This window comes from Giraffa tippelskirchi, chromosome 10, assembly GCF_054371585.1.
Source record: "Giraffa tippelskirchi isolate mGirTip1 chromosome 10, T2T-mGirTip1v1.2.pri, whole genome shotgun sequence".
NCBI classification, from domain to species: Eukaryota; Metazoa; Chordata; class Mammalia; order Artiodactyla; family Giraffidae; genus Giraffa; species Giraffa tippelskirchi.
Genome location: NC_137284.1, coordinates 62,302,304 through 62,323,318, shown reverse-complemented (window position 1 = coordinate 62,323,318; position 21,015 = coordinate 62,302,304). Strand labels below are relative to the sequence as shown.

The following is a 21,015-nucleotide window of genomic DNA, read 5'->3' as shown; positions in this document are numbered from 1 at the left end:
GTGACCCCGTAACAGATTATATGATGAGGTTGCTCATGGGTCCTGGTTCTCCTGGGTTAGAGAATATTCTTTATTCTCTATTGAGAATACTATACTATACTATACTAGAGTATACTATACTATTCTCTATACTATACTAGTATACTATATAGTATAGAGAATAGTATAGTATACTCTAGTATAGTATAGTATATAGTATAGTATACTATATAGTATATAGTATAGTATATATAGCATACTATACTATACTAAAGAATAGTATACTATTCTTTAGTATACTTAGCTATTCCTGTTCATTACTCTCTCCATACCTTGGATCCCAAAACTTTTTTTCCCCTACATGAGGAAGATGAGAGAAAATCTGAGCTCATCTGTGACTCCATCCAGACTTTTCATGGCCTCTCCAGAAGCATGTGCAGCAGAGATTGTGTATGTAAGACACAAATAATCATTTCAGACCGTCTCAAACACTAACCCCAGCCTTCCTTACTTCTCTCTGAAAAAAAAGAAAAGGGAAGTGGTGTTCTCATCTCAGGAGTCTATTACTAGAAGCAGAGGAAACATTGACAGTCAGGCTAGCCACTACTTCATTGTCTGTCATCAGTGGGGTTTCATTTTTTTAGTCCTGAAGCTGCCTCATTCCTAAAGCAGCTGGAAAATCACTGACTTATGGTATCCTTCTGTCTGAAGGAATGCTACTGCGCACCTAGGAAGGGAGGACTAACGAGATGACCTGAGCTCAATCTGCTTGCTTCCAGAAAAGAGTGCCACAGTTTTTGACAGTACATGTGATACTGTGCATGTTCTCTCTTCTGGGAGAAAGAGAGGTTCTAGATGTGAAAGCGTATTTTGACTGTTGATGACTGCCTGATGCCCACTTAGCCTAGTTGAATTCTCCCCTACATAACCCTTTACAAGGATAAGTTCTCCACCAGTGTCCATGATCTAAACTGAAGAGCATGTCACTCTGAGAATGTGTGTCTGTACGTGAGGGACATGGTAAAATAAGAAATGAGTGTTGACTCGTTCACTGTGCTTTCCTGGGTAAGAATATGAGTTTCCCCATAATTTCAACTTTGAAACTCTAGACAAACATCTGGCTATCAGAATGAACCTTTTTAAAGTGAAAAGGATAGCAATTTAAGAGCACAGGCTCTGGAACCAAACTTCCTGGTTTCTAATCCCGGTTTTGCTGCTCACTACCTCTGTGGCCTTGGGTGAACTTACTTAACATCTCTTTGCTCCTGCTTCCTCATCAATAAAACAGGCAAAAGTAGAAATACCATAGAATTGTAGTGAGCACTGCATAAATTACTGCATATAGTAAAAATGTATGTAACCAGCACATGGTGAATACTCAAAATTTAGCTCTTATTAGTATTAAGACAGTCCAAAATGAGGGGTAGTGGTCATCATAAAATCAGGAAATACAAAGAAAAGTTATTCTCATATAAAATTGCTTTGGTTTTTAAAACCCCAAATTTAAGTTATGTGACATAAGATTCTCTGCAGATTGTTGTAGTCTCCTCAAGATGCTTTGAGTTTGAGTTTTTAAAAAGTCCCTGAAAATAATTTACCCATTTTAGAGCTGAGGAAATTGGAATTTTAGAGAGGTTAAATGACTTGAGTCAAATGACATCAATAGCACCTAAACATCCCTTTGAGGAAACTGCTTAAGGAGAGAAGACATGAGATTAAGAACGAAACTTCTCACCCTTCTCCCAACCTAACTCTTCAGAACAGCAGCTGAGTGTAACCAGAACCAGCAGACTATCCAACCAGAGAGAGGGAGGAGCTAGAAATTTGATGGAACCTAATTAGAATACAGAGGTTTTGTGGGCCTGGATGTGTTCATTCCACAAACACTTGTTAACTATCCAGTATCTACACCATGTTTTAGGTAGAAAGCTTGGTTTTATTTCCTTTATATGCAACAACACTTGAGCCTCAGATCCCTTCTGTCTCATTCATGTCTTAAGATCTTATCCTTAGCAATAGTCACAGATTAGAGCATCTCTCCATACAGCAGTGTAGCATTGTGGAAATACATGGGGTTTAGAGTCTTCAGTACATCATGGCTCTGCCACTTACAAGCTCTGTACTCTAGATTTGAACCTTTATCATTTCCTTTGCTTCCAGAGTAGGGACAACATTAGGCTTTAAAAGGAGGACATGTCATTAAGGTGAGATATTCTGAGAACTGACTTTGAGGGGCCTGATTAGTTGGAGTTATTCTTCACTCCCTGAGTCTTGTTTTTCTGCTGAGATTCTTTGTGAAGAGTAACAGCTGATCTGACGCCACTTGTCTTCTCACCTCATTGAGCCCTTTAGCTTTCCTCGGTCCCTTGTGTGGGCCATGTGCCTCTGTGGTGTTCCTCAAATTTAGGTGTTGGGATACTAGGCAACAGAAAACATCTGTGAATTTGCGGAGGGGAAATTCTCAGAACCAAGTCTCCAGAAGCACTCAGAGCCATTTTGGGAACAGCTCTTCTGAAAGACCACAAAGAAAGATGAGCACACTAGATTGACCATGGAAAAGAAAAACCAAAAACTCCTTTTACCTCTCTAGAATTTCCCAAATGTTTAGGAATGTGAGTTGTTATGACAACAAGAGAAGATACTGAGTAGAAGGAGAGGTGTTGGTCTTTAGAAATGTTAGAAACTTATTCACCCAGAGCTTGAGCCATGTCACATGCTCAAATGATGGATGCCCATAGCCATCACGAGATGAGTCATAAGACTCAACAATGGAAGCCAAGGACAGTAAAAGAAGTAGGACCAGAGGGAGGGGAAGAATAAATACTACCTCCCTCACTAGGTGATTTTGAAAATTAAATGATTTAAGAGAGAAAGCATTGGGAAATTATAAAGTACTATGTAAAACAACTTTATTAAAACAGAAAACTCACTGGCAATACATGGATTAAGAAAAATCAAATTATTGATACTAAAAATTTTAAGATTAGGTATGTAATGTAACTAACAAATTACAGATGTTTATTTGTTACTTCTAAAACGTTTTCTATATAGTCGACAATTTAATGTAGGGACAAATTAATGCTTTTGCAATATTTTTTGTCACGCTTATTTGGAAACATGCTAATCAAGGCTGAACTTACTTTTTGCTGAATAGAATAGAATTCACCTCATTAATCATTCCCCAGTTGGCAAGTTAGTTTTGCATGCATGTAACTTGATCCCTGTAAGAAGGGGAGGTCCTCAGGAGAGATGGCATCGTCCCCAGTTTGGTGACAAGGAACCAAGGTTTGGAGGATGAGGCAGAGGTCACTTGTTCAGGATTGATGTTCACAAGAAGTTGGGCTGGAATTTATATACAAACTTTCTGACGCCACATCCAGAATTCCCTCAACTACCTTATGTTCTTTCTTTTGGTAAGTAAAAATGTACTTTGCACCTTCCAGTCTGCACAGACTAAGGTGTTTGAATGCGGCTAAACAGATCAACAATCCTTAATTCTGAAACTGTAGTGCATATGATTCAGTCAATTGTTACTACTATTAAATGCTCTGATATGAAGACACACTCACTTACCAGGAAAATTCAAATGACATACAGTTGGCTCTTCCTCTCACATTTCACAAATTCAACCAACAGGATGTAGAAATTTTGACCTACAGTTATTTGAATCTGAAGGTGAGAATCCAGAGGAGGCTGACTGTTTACTGAAAAAAAAAAAAAAAACTACATATATGTGGACCAGTACTGTTCAAATCTGTTGTGTTCAAGGGTCAACTGGATTCTTTGTGCTGCACCATACGGGGCTTGAGCATCCACTGATTTTGGTACCCTTAGGGCTCACAGAATCCTCCTCGGATACTGAGGGAGGATTGTAATTGTATAACATTCACTTACCTAAGCAATACTAGAATCACATGGCTGTCAAAGTGTGGTCCTCAGGCCAACAGCAGCATCACCTGGAAATGTGTTAGAAATGCGGATTCTGAGGCCCCATTGAAGACTGGCCTAGTCACAGGCTTTGGGATGGGTACACAGCAGTGTGTTTCCCTGGTGGCTCAGATGGTAAAGAATCTGCCTGCAGTGCAGGAGACGCTGGTTTGATGCCTGGGTTGGGGAGATCCCCTAGAGAAGGGAATGGCAAACCACTCCAGTATTCTTGCCTGGAAAATTCCATGGACAAAGGAGCCTGGCAGGCTGCATGCCATGGGGTTGCAAAGAGTCACATATGACTGAACGACTAACACCAACACATAGTGATTGGTGTGATTTCAGCACACGCTCAAATTTGAGAATCCCTTTCATAATCTATATAAGGGAAGACTTGGCATTCTATAAAGAAATGGTGCCCTAGGGTTTCCAGCTCCAGCCAAGGTGTGTGTTATATATAAGTGTGTTCTACTGAATCACATGCTCTATAATAAACAAATGCAAAAAGTGGGTGAAGAAGGGAGAAGAAAATGGAATTTGCTGCTCATATTTACCTGGTGCTATATTTATATAAACATTATAGGCAAATGTGTATTTTTAAGGCAGTAGTTCCCGTATTAGAGAGCTTAATGATTACATTTTGGTTATTTAGGGTCATTCTTCCACTATATTTAAAGCATCTTCACTTGAAACTTTGAAACAAATCTCTGAATTTTTGCTTGAAATCCACAGAAATAACAGATCATGATGACATAAGTGAAAAGAAAGTAAAAAGTGAAAGAGTTAGTTGCTCAGTCATGTCTGACTCTTTGTGACCCCATGGACTGTAGTTCACCAGGCTCCTCTGTCCCTGGGATTCCCCAGGCAAGAATACTGGGGTGGGTAATCATTCCTTCTCCAGAAAATCTTCCCGACCCAGGAGTTGAACCCAGGTCTCCCGCATGGCCAGCATATTCTTTACCGTCTGAGCCAACAAAGAAACCCGATGACGTAAAGACTCCCCCTTTTCCCCTTGAGGAAGTAAAGCTGTTTCCCAGGGTATTCAGTTCAGTCGCTCAATCGTGTCTGACTCTGCAACCCCATGGACTGCAGCACACCAGGCTTCCCTGTCATTCACCAACTCCTGGAGCTTGCTCAAACTCCTCTTCATTGAGCTAGTGATACCACCCAACCATCTCATCCTCAGTCATCCCTTTCTCCTCCTGGCTTCAGTCTTTCCCAGCATCAGAGTCTATTCTAATGAGTCAGTTCTTCCCATCAGGTGGCCAAAGTATTGGAGCTTCAGCTTCAGCATCAGTCCTTCCAATGAATATTCAGGACTGATTTCCTTTAGGATTAACTGGTTTCATCTCCTTGCAGTCCAAGGGACTTTGAGAGGTCTCCTCCAACACCACAGTTCAAAAGCATCAATTCTTCGGGGCTCAGCTTTCTTTATAGTCCAACTCTCACATTCATTCATGACTACTGAAAAAACCAAAGCTTTGACTAGGTGGACCTTTGTTGGCAAAGTAATGTCTCTGCTTTTTAATACACTGTTTAGGTTGGTCACAATTTTTCTTCCAAGGAGCATGCGTCTTTTAATTTCATGGCTGCAGTCACCATCTGCAGTGATTTTGGAGCCCAAGAAAAGAAAGTCTCTCACTGTTTCTATTGTTTCCCTATCTATTTGCCATGAAGTAATGGGACTGGATGCCATGATCTTACTGTTTTGAATGTTGAGTTTTAAGCCAGCTTTTTCATTCTTCTCTTTCACTTTCATCAAGAGGCTCTTTAGTTCATCTTCGCTTTCTGCCATAAGGGTGGTGTCATCTGCTTATGTGAGGTTATTGATATTTCTTCCAGAAATCTTGATTCCAGCTTGTGTTTCATCCAGTCTGGCATTTCATATGATGTACTCTTCATAGAAGTTAAATAAGCAGGGTGACAATACACAGCTTTGATGTACTCCTTTCCCAAGTTGGAATCAGTCTCTTGTTCCATGTCCAGTTCTAACTGTTGCTTCCTGACCTGCATACAGATTTCTCAAGAGGCAGGTCAGGTGGTCTGGTATTCCCATCTCTTGAAGAATTATCCAGTTTGTTGTGATCCACACAGTCAAAGGCTTTGGCATAGTCAATAAAGCAAAAGTAGATGTTTTTCTGGAACTCGCTTTCTTTTTCAATGATCTAACAGATGTTGGCAGTTTGATCTCTGGTTCTGCCTTTTCTAAATCCAGCTTGAACATCTGGAAGTTCTCAGTTCATGTACTGTTGAAGCCTGACTTGGAGAATTTTGAGCATTACTTTGCTAGCGTGTGAGATGAATGCAATTGTGCAGTAGTTTGAACATTCTTTGGCCTTGCCTTTCTTTAAGATTGGAATGAAAACTGACCTTTTCCAGTCCTGTGGCCACTGCTGAGTTTTCCAAATTTGCTGGCATATTGCACTTTCACAGCATCATCTTTTAGGATTGTAAATAGCGCAACTGGAATTCTGTCACCTCCGCTAGCTTTGTTCGTAGTGATGCTTCCTAAGGCCCCCTTGACTTCTCATTCCAGGATGTCTGGTTCTAGGTGAGTGGTCACACCATCGTGGTTATCTGGGTCATGAAGATCTTTTTTGTATAGTTCTTCTGTGTTTTCTTGCCTCCTCTTCTTAATATCTTCTGCTTCTGTTAGGTCCATACCATTTCTGTCCTTTATTGTGCCCGTCTTTGCATGAAATGTTCCCTTGGTATCTCTGATTTTCTTGAAGAGATCTCTAGTTTTTTCTCATTCTATTGTTTTCCTCTATTTCTTTGCACTGATCACTGAGGAAGGCTTTCTTCTCTCTCCTTGCTATTCTTTGGAACTCTACATTCAGATGAGTATGTCTTTCCTTTCCTTCTTTGCCTTTTACTTCTCTTCTCTTCTTAGCTATTTGTAAGGCATCCTCAGAAAACCATTTTGCCTTTTTGCATTTCTTTTTTTGGGGGAATGGTCTTGATCACCACCTCCCATACAGTGTCACAAACCTGTATCCATAGTTCTTCAGGCACTCTATCAGATCTAATCCCTTGAATCAATTTGCCACTTCCACTGTATAATCATAAGGAATTTGATTTATGATCTAGTGGTTTTCCCTACTTTCTTCAGTTTAAGTCTGACTTTGGCAATAAAGAATTCACAACCTGGGCCACAGCTCGCCATCTTGTTTTTGCTGACTGTATAGAGATTCTCCATCTTTGGTTGCAAACAATATAATCAATCTGATTTTGGTATTGACCATCTGCTCATGTCCATGTGTAGAGTCATCTCTTGTGTTGTTGCAAGAGGGTGTTTGCTATGACCAGAGCATCCTCTTGGCAAAACTCTGTTAACCTTTGCCCTGCTTCATTTTGTACTCAAGGCTAAACTTGCCTGTTACTCCAGGTATCTCTTGACTTCCTATTTTTGCATTCCAGTCCCCTATGATGAAAAGGACATCTTTTTAGGGTGTTAGTTCTAGAAGGTCTTGTAGGTCTTCATAGAACTGTTCAACTTCAGCTTCTTCAGCATTAGTGGTTGGGCATAGATTTGGATTACTGTGATATTGAATGGTTTCCCTTGAAAACAACAGAGATAATTTTGTTGTTTTTGAGACAGCCAAAGTGTGCATTTTGGACTCTTTTGTTTACTATGATGCCTACTCCATTTCTTCTAAGGAATTCTTGCCCACAGAAGTAGATACAATAGTCATCTGAGTTAAATTCGCTCATTCCTGTCCATTTTAGCTCACCAGTTCCTAAAATGTCGATGTTCAATCTTGCCATTTCCTGTTTGACTACTTCCAATTTACTTTGATTCATGGACCTAACATTCCAGGTTCCTATGAAATATTGCTCTTTACAACATTGGACTTTATTTCCATCACAAGTCACATCCACAGCTGAGCATTGTTTTCTCTTTGTCTCTGTCTCTTCATTCTATCTGGAGTTAGTTCTCCACTCTTTTCTAGTAACATACTAGGCACATATTGACCTGGGGATTTAATCTTTCAGTGTCATATCTTTTTGCCTTTTCATATTGTTCATGGGGTTCTCAAGGCAAGAATACTGAAGTGGTTTGCCATTCCTTTCTCCAGTGAACCATGTTTTTTCAGAACTCTCCTCCATGAACTGTCTGCCTTCAGTGGCACTACATGGTATTGCCTAGTTTCATTGAGATAGACAAGACTGTGGTCCATGTAATCACTTTGATTAGTTTTCTGTGAGTGTGGTTATCATTCTGTCTGCCCTCTGACAGAAAATTTTAAGAGGCTTATGGAAGCTACCTGATGGGAGAAACTGACTGTGAGGGAAACTGGGTCTTGTTCTAATGGGTGGGGCCATACTCAGTTCAGTTCAGTGGCTCAGTCTTGTCTGACTGTTTGTGACCCCATGGACTGCAGCACGACAGGCCTCCCTGTCCATCACCAACTCCCAGAGTTTACTCAAACTCATGTCCATTGAGTCGGTGATGCCATTCAACCATCTCATCCTCTGTCGTCCCCTTCTCCTCCTGCCCTGAATCTTTCCCAGCATCAGGGTCTTTTCACATGAGTCAGCTCTTCACATCAGGTGGCCAAAGGATTGGAGTTTCAGCTTCAACATCAGTCCTTCCAATGAATATTCAGGACTGATTTCCTTTAGAATGGACTGGTTGGATCTTGCAGTTCAAGGGACTCTCAAGAGTCTTCTCCAACATCACAGTTCAAAAGCATCAATTCTCTGGTGCTCAGCTTTCTTTATAGTCCAACTCTCACATCCATACATGACTACTGGAAAAACCATAGCCTTAACTAGATGGACCTTTGTTGGCAAAGCAATGTCTCTGCTTTTTAATAAGCTGTCTAGGTTGGTCATAACTTTTCTTCCAAGGAGTAAACATCTTTTGATTTCATGGCTGCAGACATCATCTGCAATGATTTTGGAGCCCCCAAAAATAAAGTCTGACACTTTTTTCACTGTTTCCCCATCTATTTGCCATGAAGTGGTGGGACCAGATGCCATGATCTTTGTTTTCTGAATGTTGAATTTTAAGCCAATTTTTTCATTCTCCTCTTTCACTTTCATCAAGAGGCTCTTTAGTTCTTCTTCCCTTTTGCCATAAATGTGGTGTCATCTGCATGTCTGAGATAATATTACTGATATTATTGATATATTCCCTGGCAATCTTGATTCCAGCTTGTGCTTCATCCAGTCCAGTGTTTCTCATGATGTACTCTGCATATAAGTTAAATTAGCCGGGTGACAATATACAGCCTTGGCGTACTCCTTTTCCTATTTGGAATCAGTGTGTTGTTCCATGTCCAGTTCTAACTGTTGCTTCCTGCCCTGCATACAGGTTCTCAAGAGGCAGATCAGGTGGCCTGGTATTCCCATCTGTTGAATAATTTTCCACAGTTTATTGTGATCCACACAGTCAACTGCTTTGGCATAGTCAATAAAGCAGAAATAGATGTTTTTCTGGAACTCTCTTGCTTTTTCAATGATCCAGTGGATGTTGGCAATTTGATTTCTGGTTCCTCTGCCTTTTCTAAAACCAGCTTGTACATCTGGAAGTTCAGGGTTCACGTATTGCTGAAGCCTGGCTTGGAGAATTTTGAGCATTACTTTACTAGTGTGTGAGATGAGTGCAATTGTGCGGTAGTTTGAGCATTCTTTGGCATTGCCTTTCATGGTTCACATATTGTTGAAGCTTGGCTTAGAGAATTTTGAGCATTACTTTATGCTCAGTAAATCTTTAATCCAATTTTCTGTTCATGGGCGGGGCTGTGTTCCCTCCCTGTTGTTTGACCTGAGACAAACTATGGTGGAGATAATGAAGATAATGGTGACCTCCTTCAAAATGTCTTGTGCATGCACTGTTGTATTCAGTGCCTCTGATCCTGCAGCGGGCCACTGTTGACCTTCACCTCTACCAGAGACTCCTGGACACCCACAGGCAAGTCGGTCAGTCTCTTTTGGGGTCACTGCTCCTTTCTCCTGGGTTCTGATGCACACAAGGTTTTGTTTGTGCCCTCCAAGGGTCTGTTTCCCCAGTCTTGTGTAAGTTCTGTAATCAAATCCCACTGGCCTCCAAAGTCAGATTCCCCGGGGTCTCAGTCCCTTTGCCAGATCCCCGGTTTAGGAAATCTGTGGTGGGCCATAGAACTTTCTTAACAGTGAGAGAATTTGTTTGGTATAATTGTTCTTCAGTTCATCGGTCGTCTGCTCGGTGCTTCTATGGTGTAGTTAACAGTGACCTCCTCCAAGAGGGCTTATGCCACACACTGTGTGACCCAGGTCTGCTGCACCCAGAGCCCCTGCCTCTGCAGCAGGCCACTGCTGACCTGTGCCTCTGCAGGAGATACTCAGACACTCAAAGGCAGGTCTGGCTCAGTCCTTGCAGGGTCTGTGGATCCTAATGCACACAAGGTTTTGTTTGAGCCCTCCAAACGTCTCTGGTATGTATGGGGTTTCACTCTAAACATGATTTCACCCCTCCTACCATCCTGCTGGGGCTTCTCCTTTGCCCTTGGATGTGGGGTATCTTCTTTTGGTGGGATCCAACAGTCTCCTAAGATCATGGCATCCAGTCCCATCAGTTCAGTTCAGTCGCTCAGTCATGTCCGACTCTCTGCGACCCCATGAATTGCAGCACGCCAGGCCTCCCTGTCCATCACCAACTCCCGGAGTCTACCCAAACCCATGTTCATCGAGTCGGTGATGCCATCCAACCATCTCATCCTCTGTCGTCCCCTTCTCCACCCGCCCCCAATCCTACCCAGCATCAGGGTCTTTTCCAATGAGTCAACCCTTCGCATGAGGTGGCCAAAGTATTGGAGCTTCAGCTTCAACATCAGACCCTCCAATGAACACCCAGGATTGATCTCTTTTAGGATGGATTGATTGGATCTCCTTGCAGTCCAAGGGACTCTCAAGAGTCTTCTCCAACACCACAGTTCAAAAGCATCAATTCTGCGGCGCTCAGCTTTCTTCACCGTCCAACTCTCACATCCATACATGACCACTGGAAAAACAATAGCCTTGACTAGACGGACTTTTGTTGGCAAAGTAATGTCTCTGCTTTTAAACATGCTATCTAGGTTGGCCATAACCTTCCTTCCAAGGAGTAAGCGTCTTTTAATTTCATGGCTGCAGTCACCATCAGCAGTGATTCTGGAGCCCAAAAAAGTAAAGTCTGACACTGTTTCCACTGTTTCCCCATCTATTTGCCATGAAGTGATGGGACCAGATGCCATGATCTTAGTTTTCTGAACGTTGAGCTTTAAGCCAACTTTTTCACTCTCCTCCTTCACCTTCATCAAGAGGCTCTTTAGTTCTTCTTCACTTTCTGCCATAAGGGTGGTGTCATCCGCATATCTGAGGTTATTGATATTTCTCCCGGCAATCTTGATTCCAGCTTCTGTTTCTTCCAGCCCAGCGTTTCTCATGATGTACTCTGCATATAAGTTAAATAAGCAGGGTGACAATATACAGCCTTGGCGTACTCCTTTTCCTATTTGGAACCAGTCTGTTGTTCCATGTCCAGTTCTAACTGTTGCTTCCTGACCTGCATACAGGTTTCTCAAGAGACAGGTCAGGTGGTCTGGTATTCCCATCTCTTTCAGAATTTTCCACAGTTTATTGTGATCCACACAGTCAACGGCTTTGGCATAGTCAATAAAGCAGAAATAGATGTTTTTCTGGAACTCTCTTGTTTTTTCGATGATCCAGCGGATATTGGCAATTTGATCTCTTGTTCCTCTGCCTTTTCTAAAACCAGCTTGAACATCTGGAAATTCACGGTTCACGTATTGCTGAAGCCTGGCTTGGAGAATTTTGAGCATTACTTTACTAGCATGTGAGATGAGTGCAATTGTAGGAAGTCAAGAAACACCTGGCGTAACAGGCAAGTTTGCCCTTGGAGTACAGAATGAAGCAGGGCAAAGGCTAATAGAGTTTTGCCACGAGAACACACTGGTAATAGCAAACACCCTATTCCAACAACACAAGAGAAGACTCTACACATGGACATCACCAGATGGTCAACACCAAAATCAGATTGATTATATTCTTTGCAGCCAAAGATGGAGAAGCTCTATACAGTCAGCAAAAACAAGACCAGGAGCAGACTGTGGCTCAGATCATGAACTGCTTATTGCCAAATTCAGACTTAAATTGAAGAAAGTAGGGATAACCACTAGACCATTCAGGTATGACCTAGATCAAATCCCTTATGAGTATACAGTGGAAGTGACAAATAGATTTAAGGGTCTAGACCTGATAGACAGAGTGCCTGATGAACTATGGACAGAGGTTCATGACATTGTACAGGAGACAGGGATCAAGAAAATCCCCATGGAAAGAAATGCAAAAAAGCAAAATGGCTGTCTGAGGAGGCCTTACAGATAGCTGGGAAGAGAAGAGAAGCGAAAAGCAAAGGAGAAAAGGAAAGATATTCTCATCTGAATGCAGAGTTCCAAAGAATAGCAAGGAGAGATAAGAAAGCCTTCCTCAGTGATCAGTGCAAACAAATAGAGGAAAACAACAGATTGGGAAAGACTAGAGACCTCTTCAAGAAAATTAGAGATACCAAAGGAACATTTCATGCAAAGATAGGCTCGATAAAGGACAGAAATGGTATGGACCTAACAGAAGCAGAAGATATTAAGAAGAGGTGGCAAGAATACACAGAAGAACTGTACAGAAAAGATCTTCATGACCCAGATAATCACAGTGGTGTGATCACTCACCTAGAGCCAGACATCCTGGAATGTGAAGTCAAGTGGGCCTTAGAAAGCATCACTACGAACAAAGCTAGTGGAGGTGATGGAATTCCAGTTGAGCTATTTCACATCCTCAAAGGTGATGCTGTGAAAGTGCTGCACTCAATATGCCAGCAAATTTGGAAAACTCAGCAGTGGCCACAGGATTGGAAAAGGTCAGTTTTCATTCCAATCCCAAAGAAAGGCAATGCCAAAGAATGCTCAAACTACCGCACAATTGCACTCATCTCACATGCTAGTAAAGTAATGCTCAAAATTCTCCAAGCCAGGCTTCAGCAATACGTGAACCGTGAACTTCACTTCATGGCAAATAGATGGAGAAACAGTGGAAACAGTGGCTGACTTTTTTTCTGGGCTCCAAAATCACTGCAGGTGGTGATTGCAGCCACGAAATTAAAAGACGCTTACTCCTTGGAAGGAAAGTTATAACCAATCTAGACAGCATATTAAAAAGCAGAGACATTACTTTACCAACAAAGTTCTGTCTAGTCAAGGCTATGGTTTTTTCAGTAGTCATGTATGGATGTGAGAGTTGGACTATAAAGAAAGCTGAGTGCCAAAGAATTGATGCTTTTGAACTGTGGTGTTGGAGAAGACTGTTGAGAGTCCCTTGGACTGCAAGGAGATCCAACCAGTCCATCCTAAAGGAGATCAGTCCTGAGTGTTCATTGGAAGGACCTATGTTGAAGCTGAAACTCCAATACTTTGGCCACCTAATGCGAAGAGCTGACTCATTTGAAAAGACCCCAATGCTGATAAAGATTGAAGGCAGAAGGAGAAAGGGACAACAGGATGAGATGGTTGGATGGCATCACTGACTCAATGGACATGAGTAAACTCCGGGAATTGGTGATGGACAGGGAGGCCTGGCATGCGGCTGTCCATGGGGTCAGAAAGAATCAGACACGACTGAGCAACTGAACTGAACATTCTCCTATCCATGGTTGTTCATCAGCAAGTTGTAGTTTTGGTGTTCTTTCAGGAGAAGATAAGCACATGTCCTTCTATTCTACCATCTTGTTTGAACAAGATGCTAATTCCTAGTGTGTAATCAGCTGTAATTTAGCACTTGGTTGCTGTCCACACCTTTCTCCATAGTATAGCCATGATGAGTTGTCTCAAACCCTCAGGAAAGGTGTTTGAAATCACACATCCAAATAGCAGTGGATTCACTGTAATTTTTACTATGGAATTATGGCCCCGTTATGTTCCATTACAACAGGAACATCACCAAATTGATATCAGCAAATAAAACTAATGAATGTACATCCAAAAGCCTATTTATCTTCCCTCATGGGTCCCAAGCTGGAACACAGTACTGAGGTAAAGAGAAAGAAAAACATGCCATGTGCTAATGAACAGTTAGGGTATATCTGTGTGTAATGAGGCTAATTAACTAAGGTGTGTCACACCTAGAGTGTGAAAGAGTCCTATATGTGGAGACAAAATCTAGGTTCAAATTCAGTTTTTCCATTTCCTAGCTGAGTAACTCTGGGCAACTTCCTTAATGATCAGGAATCCTGAATGCCAATGTAGAGAACTAACTTCCTTAGAGATTAATGAGGAGAAAGATACTAGTTCATGGAAAAGAACAACTTTGACCAACTGTCTAAGCCTCAACAAAATGTGGCAGTCACTTGCTTTATCATGAGCTACAGTTCTGGTTCTGCCAGTGACCCTGTTTTTTTCCCAGAACAAACACCTGAACAGGATAAGGAAGGCAGACAAGTTGAACTGCCTTGTGCTGTCAAGCACCATCTTGAAGGCTTTTCCTCTAGTAGCTGTAATATATATTGCAGCCTTTCAGTCCTAGTTAGTTGGGCATCAAGAGGCAGCAGGGCAGCTATTTTGCTGGCATAGATCATAGGAGAGCTCATCTGGGAGCCAGGAGCTGGAGCAGATTCGCTGGCCTCCTGACAGCAGGAAGGCAGAGGCAGCAAGTCGTTTAGGCTGTTTCTGTGGCCTTGTGGTCGTTCTGAAAGCTCAGATGAGTCTGCCCCCTAACCTTCACAATGACTGTGCAGGCACTAAATCTCTAAATTAAACCTCAATCTTCGTAAATGAGCTGAAATGACTTCTGTTTACAGCTACCCTCTGATCAACATGACAGTGAAGTTCTAAAGAAAAGAAGATTTTCTTAGCTTTATTGAATAATTGATAAAACTACATATTTAGAATGTACAGTGTGATAAGTTGATATGTAGATAAACATATACATTGTGAAATGATTGCCACAATAAAATTATCTAACACATATATCTATCACCTCATGCAGTTAACATGTGTGGTAAGAATGCTTAAGATTTATTGTCAGTAAATTTTTAGTATGTGATACTCTATTAACTGTAGTCACCATGCTGTACATTAGATCCTCAAAACTTATAACTGGAAATTTCTACCTTTTAACCTACCTTTCCCCACTTTCTCCATCCCCTAGTCCCTCTTTTCTCTTTATATTCCACATAAACGTGACAGCATGCATTATTTGTCATTCCCTGCTGTCTAATTAATTTCACTTGCCATAATGCCTTCCAAGTTCATCAGTGTTGTAACAAATGGTAGGATTTCCTTTTTATGGTTGAGTAGTATACCATTGTGTGTATATACACATTTTTCTTTATTCATAAAGAGGCAGCCTACAGAATAGGAGAAACTACCATATGATCCAGCAATCCCACTACTGAATATGTATTCAAAGGAAACTAAATAAGTATCTCAGAGAGATCTGTATTCCCATGTTCATAATCACCAAACTATGGAAACAACCTGTATTCATCAATAGATGAGAATAAATTTTAATAGCAAGTACTAAACCCATCTTTTGCTGTAGGATATATAATATTTATCACTTAGAAACTACATTTCTTGCTATTTGTCCTGTCCAATCTTTTTTAATTAGACCTTCTTTCTATTTTGATACATTCTCACATTTTGAATCTGTCTTTCTAAGGAAAACTTAGAAACAGACTTTCCCCAGCATCTCATGTGGGTTGTGAATATGCAACCTAGGTTCTGGTAATTAGGTGTACCTACAAGAGGCTTGGATGCAGATGAGAGGAACAAGAGGAGTTGTCTGGGCCCAGTGAGATCTATCATCTGGCGAAATACAGCAGCATCTGTTTCTAGAGCTTAGGTTGTTGAGCGCCAAGCATAATCAGCATCTAGTGGCAGGTGGCAGGAATGATATATACACTGTAACTATCCTCCAGGATATATGGTTTGTTCTTTCTGGTTATGTGGTCCCTTGTCTGGTAACATCTACACCTGCCTTTTGGGCTCTCCTAAAGATTCATTCAGCTACCTGATAACTCTTGATAAATTCTGCTGTTTGCACCTCAAAATCCTGATTCGTAATCTTGTAGTGTTTTTGTCTTGTGATTCTAATCCAGCTGATCTCTGCACTATATTCTATAGTACTTTCCCATGGCTCATAGAATTATAAAATTTTGGAGCTAAAAGAAATCTTAGAAAGATTTCTTGCAGCTACCCTACTACCTGCCACTTCACAGATGTAGAATCTTCATTGAGAACGGTGAATTAGTTTGAATAGTAGGTCTGGATTCAGAGCCTAAACTCAGGTCTCTTTAGCACCCATCTGGTCTTCATTTTGATATTCATTTCACTCTGCAGTGCTTTATACCAGAGAGAATATGCTCCAGGGGGAAAGGATATATGCCAGAGAACTTGATAAGAGAGCATTAGGGGTCTTTATTTAAGAATGTGCTAAATCATCCTCTTAAAGAAATATTAATTATACTGTCTCAGTCCAGTGCTATCCCAACTTCAATATTGTAAAAGCACTTTAAAAGTATATCTTATCCCAAACTTTCAAAATGTTGAATCAGAAACCTGCCCCTTTAACAATGGCAAGTGACAGTTTATGAAGTGTAGCAACCTACAATCATCTCTAAAATTACACGTGGTTTTCCAAATTAAATCCTGTAGTGTGTTCATACTTGGCACAAAGCATATATCATGATTGATTGATAAATTTATGGTGGCAGATCTTAATTGCAGGCTCATTCCAAGTTAACAGCTAAATGACTAAACTACTTAGTAATTTGCATTGTACATGCCTCAATATTCTCCTATTTACACTTAATAAGTTTCATTGCAAAATTACAGTATTCTCATTGTTAAAAATTATGCAAGTATAGAAAGTAAAAATATGAAAGACATCCAACTATATAGTCTCATTTCTCTGGATGATATGGATCTTTTCTAACAGTTTGTAATTGCTACCACCTAGAAATCCACTTAATGATGAGCGTAGCCTCTTTCTGTGCTTCTCTATAAGTTACTTTCTTCTAGTATACTTGGGTATTTAATCCATCCCTCCACTGAGATCTGCTCTTCTACAGTACTTGCACTAGCTCCTTATTTTCTGCTATGCTCTGGCCCTCCACTCCCTTTGCCCCCAGGCACTCTCTGTGACTTGGATATCCACCTTCCTGTGCATGAGGTGGTTATTGCTGTTCTGGCCTCAGAACTATGGTAGGGAGACCAGGCTTCCCTTCTCTTGTCCCACATTCAAACTTTAATTCCCCACTCTACCAGTGGACAAGGGTGTCATGACCTTTTGAAAGTTTGAGGACAACTCAAAGGGATTACATTCGAGGGGGGGCGAAAATCTTAAAACTGAGTTTTTTTAAATTTATTTTTTTATTGAAGGATAATTGCTTTACAGAATTTTATTGTTTTCTATTAAACCTCAACATGAATCAGCCATAGATACACATATATCCCCTACCTTTTGAAACTCCCTCCCATCTCCCTGCCCATCCCACCCCTATAGGTTGATACAGGGCCCGTGTTTGAGTTTCCTGAGCCATACAGCATATTCCCATTGGCTATCTATTTTACATATGGTAATATAAGTTGCCATGTTACTCTTTCCATATATCTCACCCTCTCCTCCCATCTCTCCGTGTCCATAAGTCTATTCTCTTTGTCTGTTTCTCCACTGTTTCCCTGGAAATAAATTCTTCAGTACCCCATTTTTCTATATTCTGTATATGTGCGTTAGAATACGATATTTATCTTCCTCTTTCTGACTCACTTCACCAGGGAAGCTCATAATAGGTTCTAGGTTCATCCATCTCATCAGAACTGACTCAAATGAATTCCTTTTTATGGCTGAGTGATATTTCATTGTAATGTATGTACCACAAATTCTTTATCCATTCATCTGTTGATGGACATCTAGGTTTCTTCCATGTTCTAGCTATTGTAAATAGTGCTGCAATGAACAATGGGATACATGTGTCTTTTTCAACCCTGGTTTCCTCAGCATATATGCATAGGAGTGGGATTGCTGAGTCATATTTTGGTTTTATTCCTAGTTTTTTAAGGAATCTCCATACTGTCTTCCATAGTGGCTGTATCAATTTACATTCCCACCAACACTGCAAGAATGTCCCCTTTCTCTACACTCTCTCCATCATTTACTGTTTGTAGACTTTTTGATGATGGCCGTTCTGACCATGTGAGGTGTGAGTTGATATCTCATTGTAGTTTTAATTTGTATTTCTCTACTAATGAGTGATGTTGAGCATCTTTTCATGTGTTTTTTAGCCATCTGTATGCCCTCTTTGGAGAAATATCTGTTTAGGCCCTTTTCCCACTTTTTGACTGGGTTGTTTGTTTTTCTGGTATTGAGCTATATGAGCTGCTTGTATAATTTGGAAACTAATCCTTTGTCAGTTGTTTCATTTGCTATTATTTTCTCCCATTCCAAGGGATGTGTTTTCACCTTGCTTATAGTTTCCTTTGCTGTGCAAAAGCTTTTAAGTTTAATGAGGTCCCACTTGTTTACTTTTGTTTTTATTTCCATTACTCTAGGAGGTGGGTCATAGAGGATCTTGCTTTGATTTATGTCATCGCATGTTCTGCCTATGTTTTCCTCTAACACTTTTATAGTTTCTGGTCTTACATTTAGGTCTTTAATCCATTTTGAGTTTGTCTTTGTGTATGGTGTTAGGAAGTGTTCTCATTTCATTCTTTCACATGTAGTTGTCCAGTTTTCCCAGCACCATTTATTGAAGAGGCTGTCTTTGCCCCATTGTATATTCTTGCCTCCTTTGTCAAAAATAAGGTACCCATAGGTGCATGGGTTTATTTCTGGGATTTCTATCTTGTTCCATTGGTCTATATTTCTGTTTTTGTGCCAGTACCATACTGTCTTGATGACTGTAGCTTTGTAGTATAATCTGAAGTCAGGAAGGTTGATTTCTCCAGCTCCATTCTTCTTTCTCGAGACTGCTTTGGCTATTTGAGGTCTTTTGTGTTTCCACATGAATTGTGAAATTTTTTGTTCTAGTTCTGTGAAAAATGCCACTGGTAATTAGACAGGGATCACAATAAATTTGTAGATTGCCTTTGGTAGTATAGTCATTTTCATAATATTGATTCTTCGTACCCAGAAACATGGAATATCTCTCCATCTGTGTATGTCATCTTTGATTTCTTTCATCAGCATCTTATAATTTTCTGTGTACAGTTCTTTTGTCTCCTTAGGTAAGTTTATTCCTACATATTTAATTCTTTCTGTTGCAATGGTGAAAAGGATTGATTCCTTAATTTCTCTTTCTGATTTTTCATTGCTAGTATATAGAAATGCAAGTGATTCCTGTGTATTGATTTTATATCCTGATACCTTGCTAAATTCACTGATTTGCTCTAGTAATTGTCTGATACTATCTTTAGGGTTTTCTATGTACAGTATCATGTCATCTGCAAACAGTGAGAGCTTTGCTTCTTTTTTAATCTGATTCCTTTCATTTATTTTTCTTCTCTGATTGCTGTAGCTAGGACTTCCAGAACTATGTTGAATAATAGTGGTGAAAGTGGACACCCTTGTCTTGTTCCTGATCTCAGAGGGAATGCTTTCAGTTTTTCAACATTGAGAATAATGTTTGCTGTAGGCTTATCATATATGGCCTTTACTATGTTGAGGTAGGCTCCTTCTATGCCCATTTTGTGAAGTTTTAATCATAAATGGGGCTGAATTTTGTCAAAGGCTTTTTCTGCATCTATTGACATTATCATATGGTTTTTATCTTTCAAATTGTTAATATAGTGTATCATATTGATTTGTGTACATTGAAGAATCTTTGCAACCTGGGAATAAAGCCAACTTGATCATGGTGTATGAGCTTTTTGATGTGTTGCTGAATTCTGTTAGTTAAAATTTTGTTGAGGAATTTTGCATCTATGTTCATCAGTGATATTGGCCTGTAGTTTTCTTTGTTTGTGTTCTCTTTGTCTGGTTTTGGTATCAGAGTGATGATGGCCTTGTAGAATGAGTTTGGAAGTGTTCCTTCCTCTGCAATTTTTTGAAAGCATTTTAGAAGGATAGGCATTAGCTCTTTGCTAAATGTTTGGTAGGATTCTCCTGTGAAGCCATCTGGTCCTCGGCTTCTGTTTTTTGGGAGATTTTTGATCACAGCTTCAATTTCAGTGCTTGTAATTGGGTTGTTCATAATTTCTATTTCTTCCTGGTTCAGTCTTGGAAGATTGAACTTTTCTAAGAACCTGTCCATTTCTTCCAGGTTATCCATTTTTGGGAGAGGTGTTAGTTCTAAAAAGTCTTGTAGGTCTTGATAGAACCATTCAACTTCAGCTTCTTCAGCGTTACTGGTTGGCGCATAGACTTGGATTACCATGATATTGAATGGTTTGCCTTGGAAACGAACAGAGATCATTCTGTCGGTTTTGAGACTGCATCCAAGTACTGCATTTCAGACTCTTTTGTTGACTATGATGGCTACTCCATTTATTCTAAGGGATTCCTGCCCACAGTAGTAGATATAATGGTCATCTGAGTGAAATTCACCCATTTCAGTCCATTTTAGTTCACTGATTCCTAGAATGTCGATGTTCACTCTTGCCATCTCCTGTTTGACCACTTCCAGTTTGCCTTGATTCATGGACTTAACATTCTAGGCTCCTATGCAATATTGCTCTTTACAGCATCAGACCTTGCTTCTATCACCAGTCCAATCCACAACTGGGTGTTTTTTTTGCTTTGGCTCCATTCCTTCATTCTTTCTGGAGTTATTCTCCACTGATATCCAGTAGCATATTGGGCATCTACCAACCTGGGGAGTTCAGCTTTCAGTGTCCTATCTTTTTGCCTTTTCATACTATTCATGGGGTTCTCAAGGCAAGAATACTGAAGTCGTCTGCTGTTCCCTTCTGAACCACGTTCTGTCAGACCTCTCCACCATGACCCTTCTGTCTTGGGTGGCCCCACACAGCATGATATAGTTTCATTGAGTTAGACAAGGCTGTGGTCCATGTGATCAGATTGGCTAGTTTTCTGTGATTGTGGTTTCAGTCTGTCTGCCCTCTGATGCCCTCT

General features: G+C 40.5%; 1 protein-coding gene across 2 annotated transcripts in view; it reads left to right on the top strand.

Moving 5' to 3' along the window:
• The window catches only part of LOC145522701 (uncharacterized), a 514,463-nt gene that overhangs the window by 311,897 nt on the left and 181,551 nt on the right, over positions 1 to 21,015 (top strand). The window lies entirely within an intron of this gene.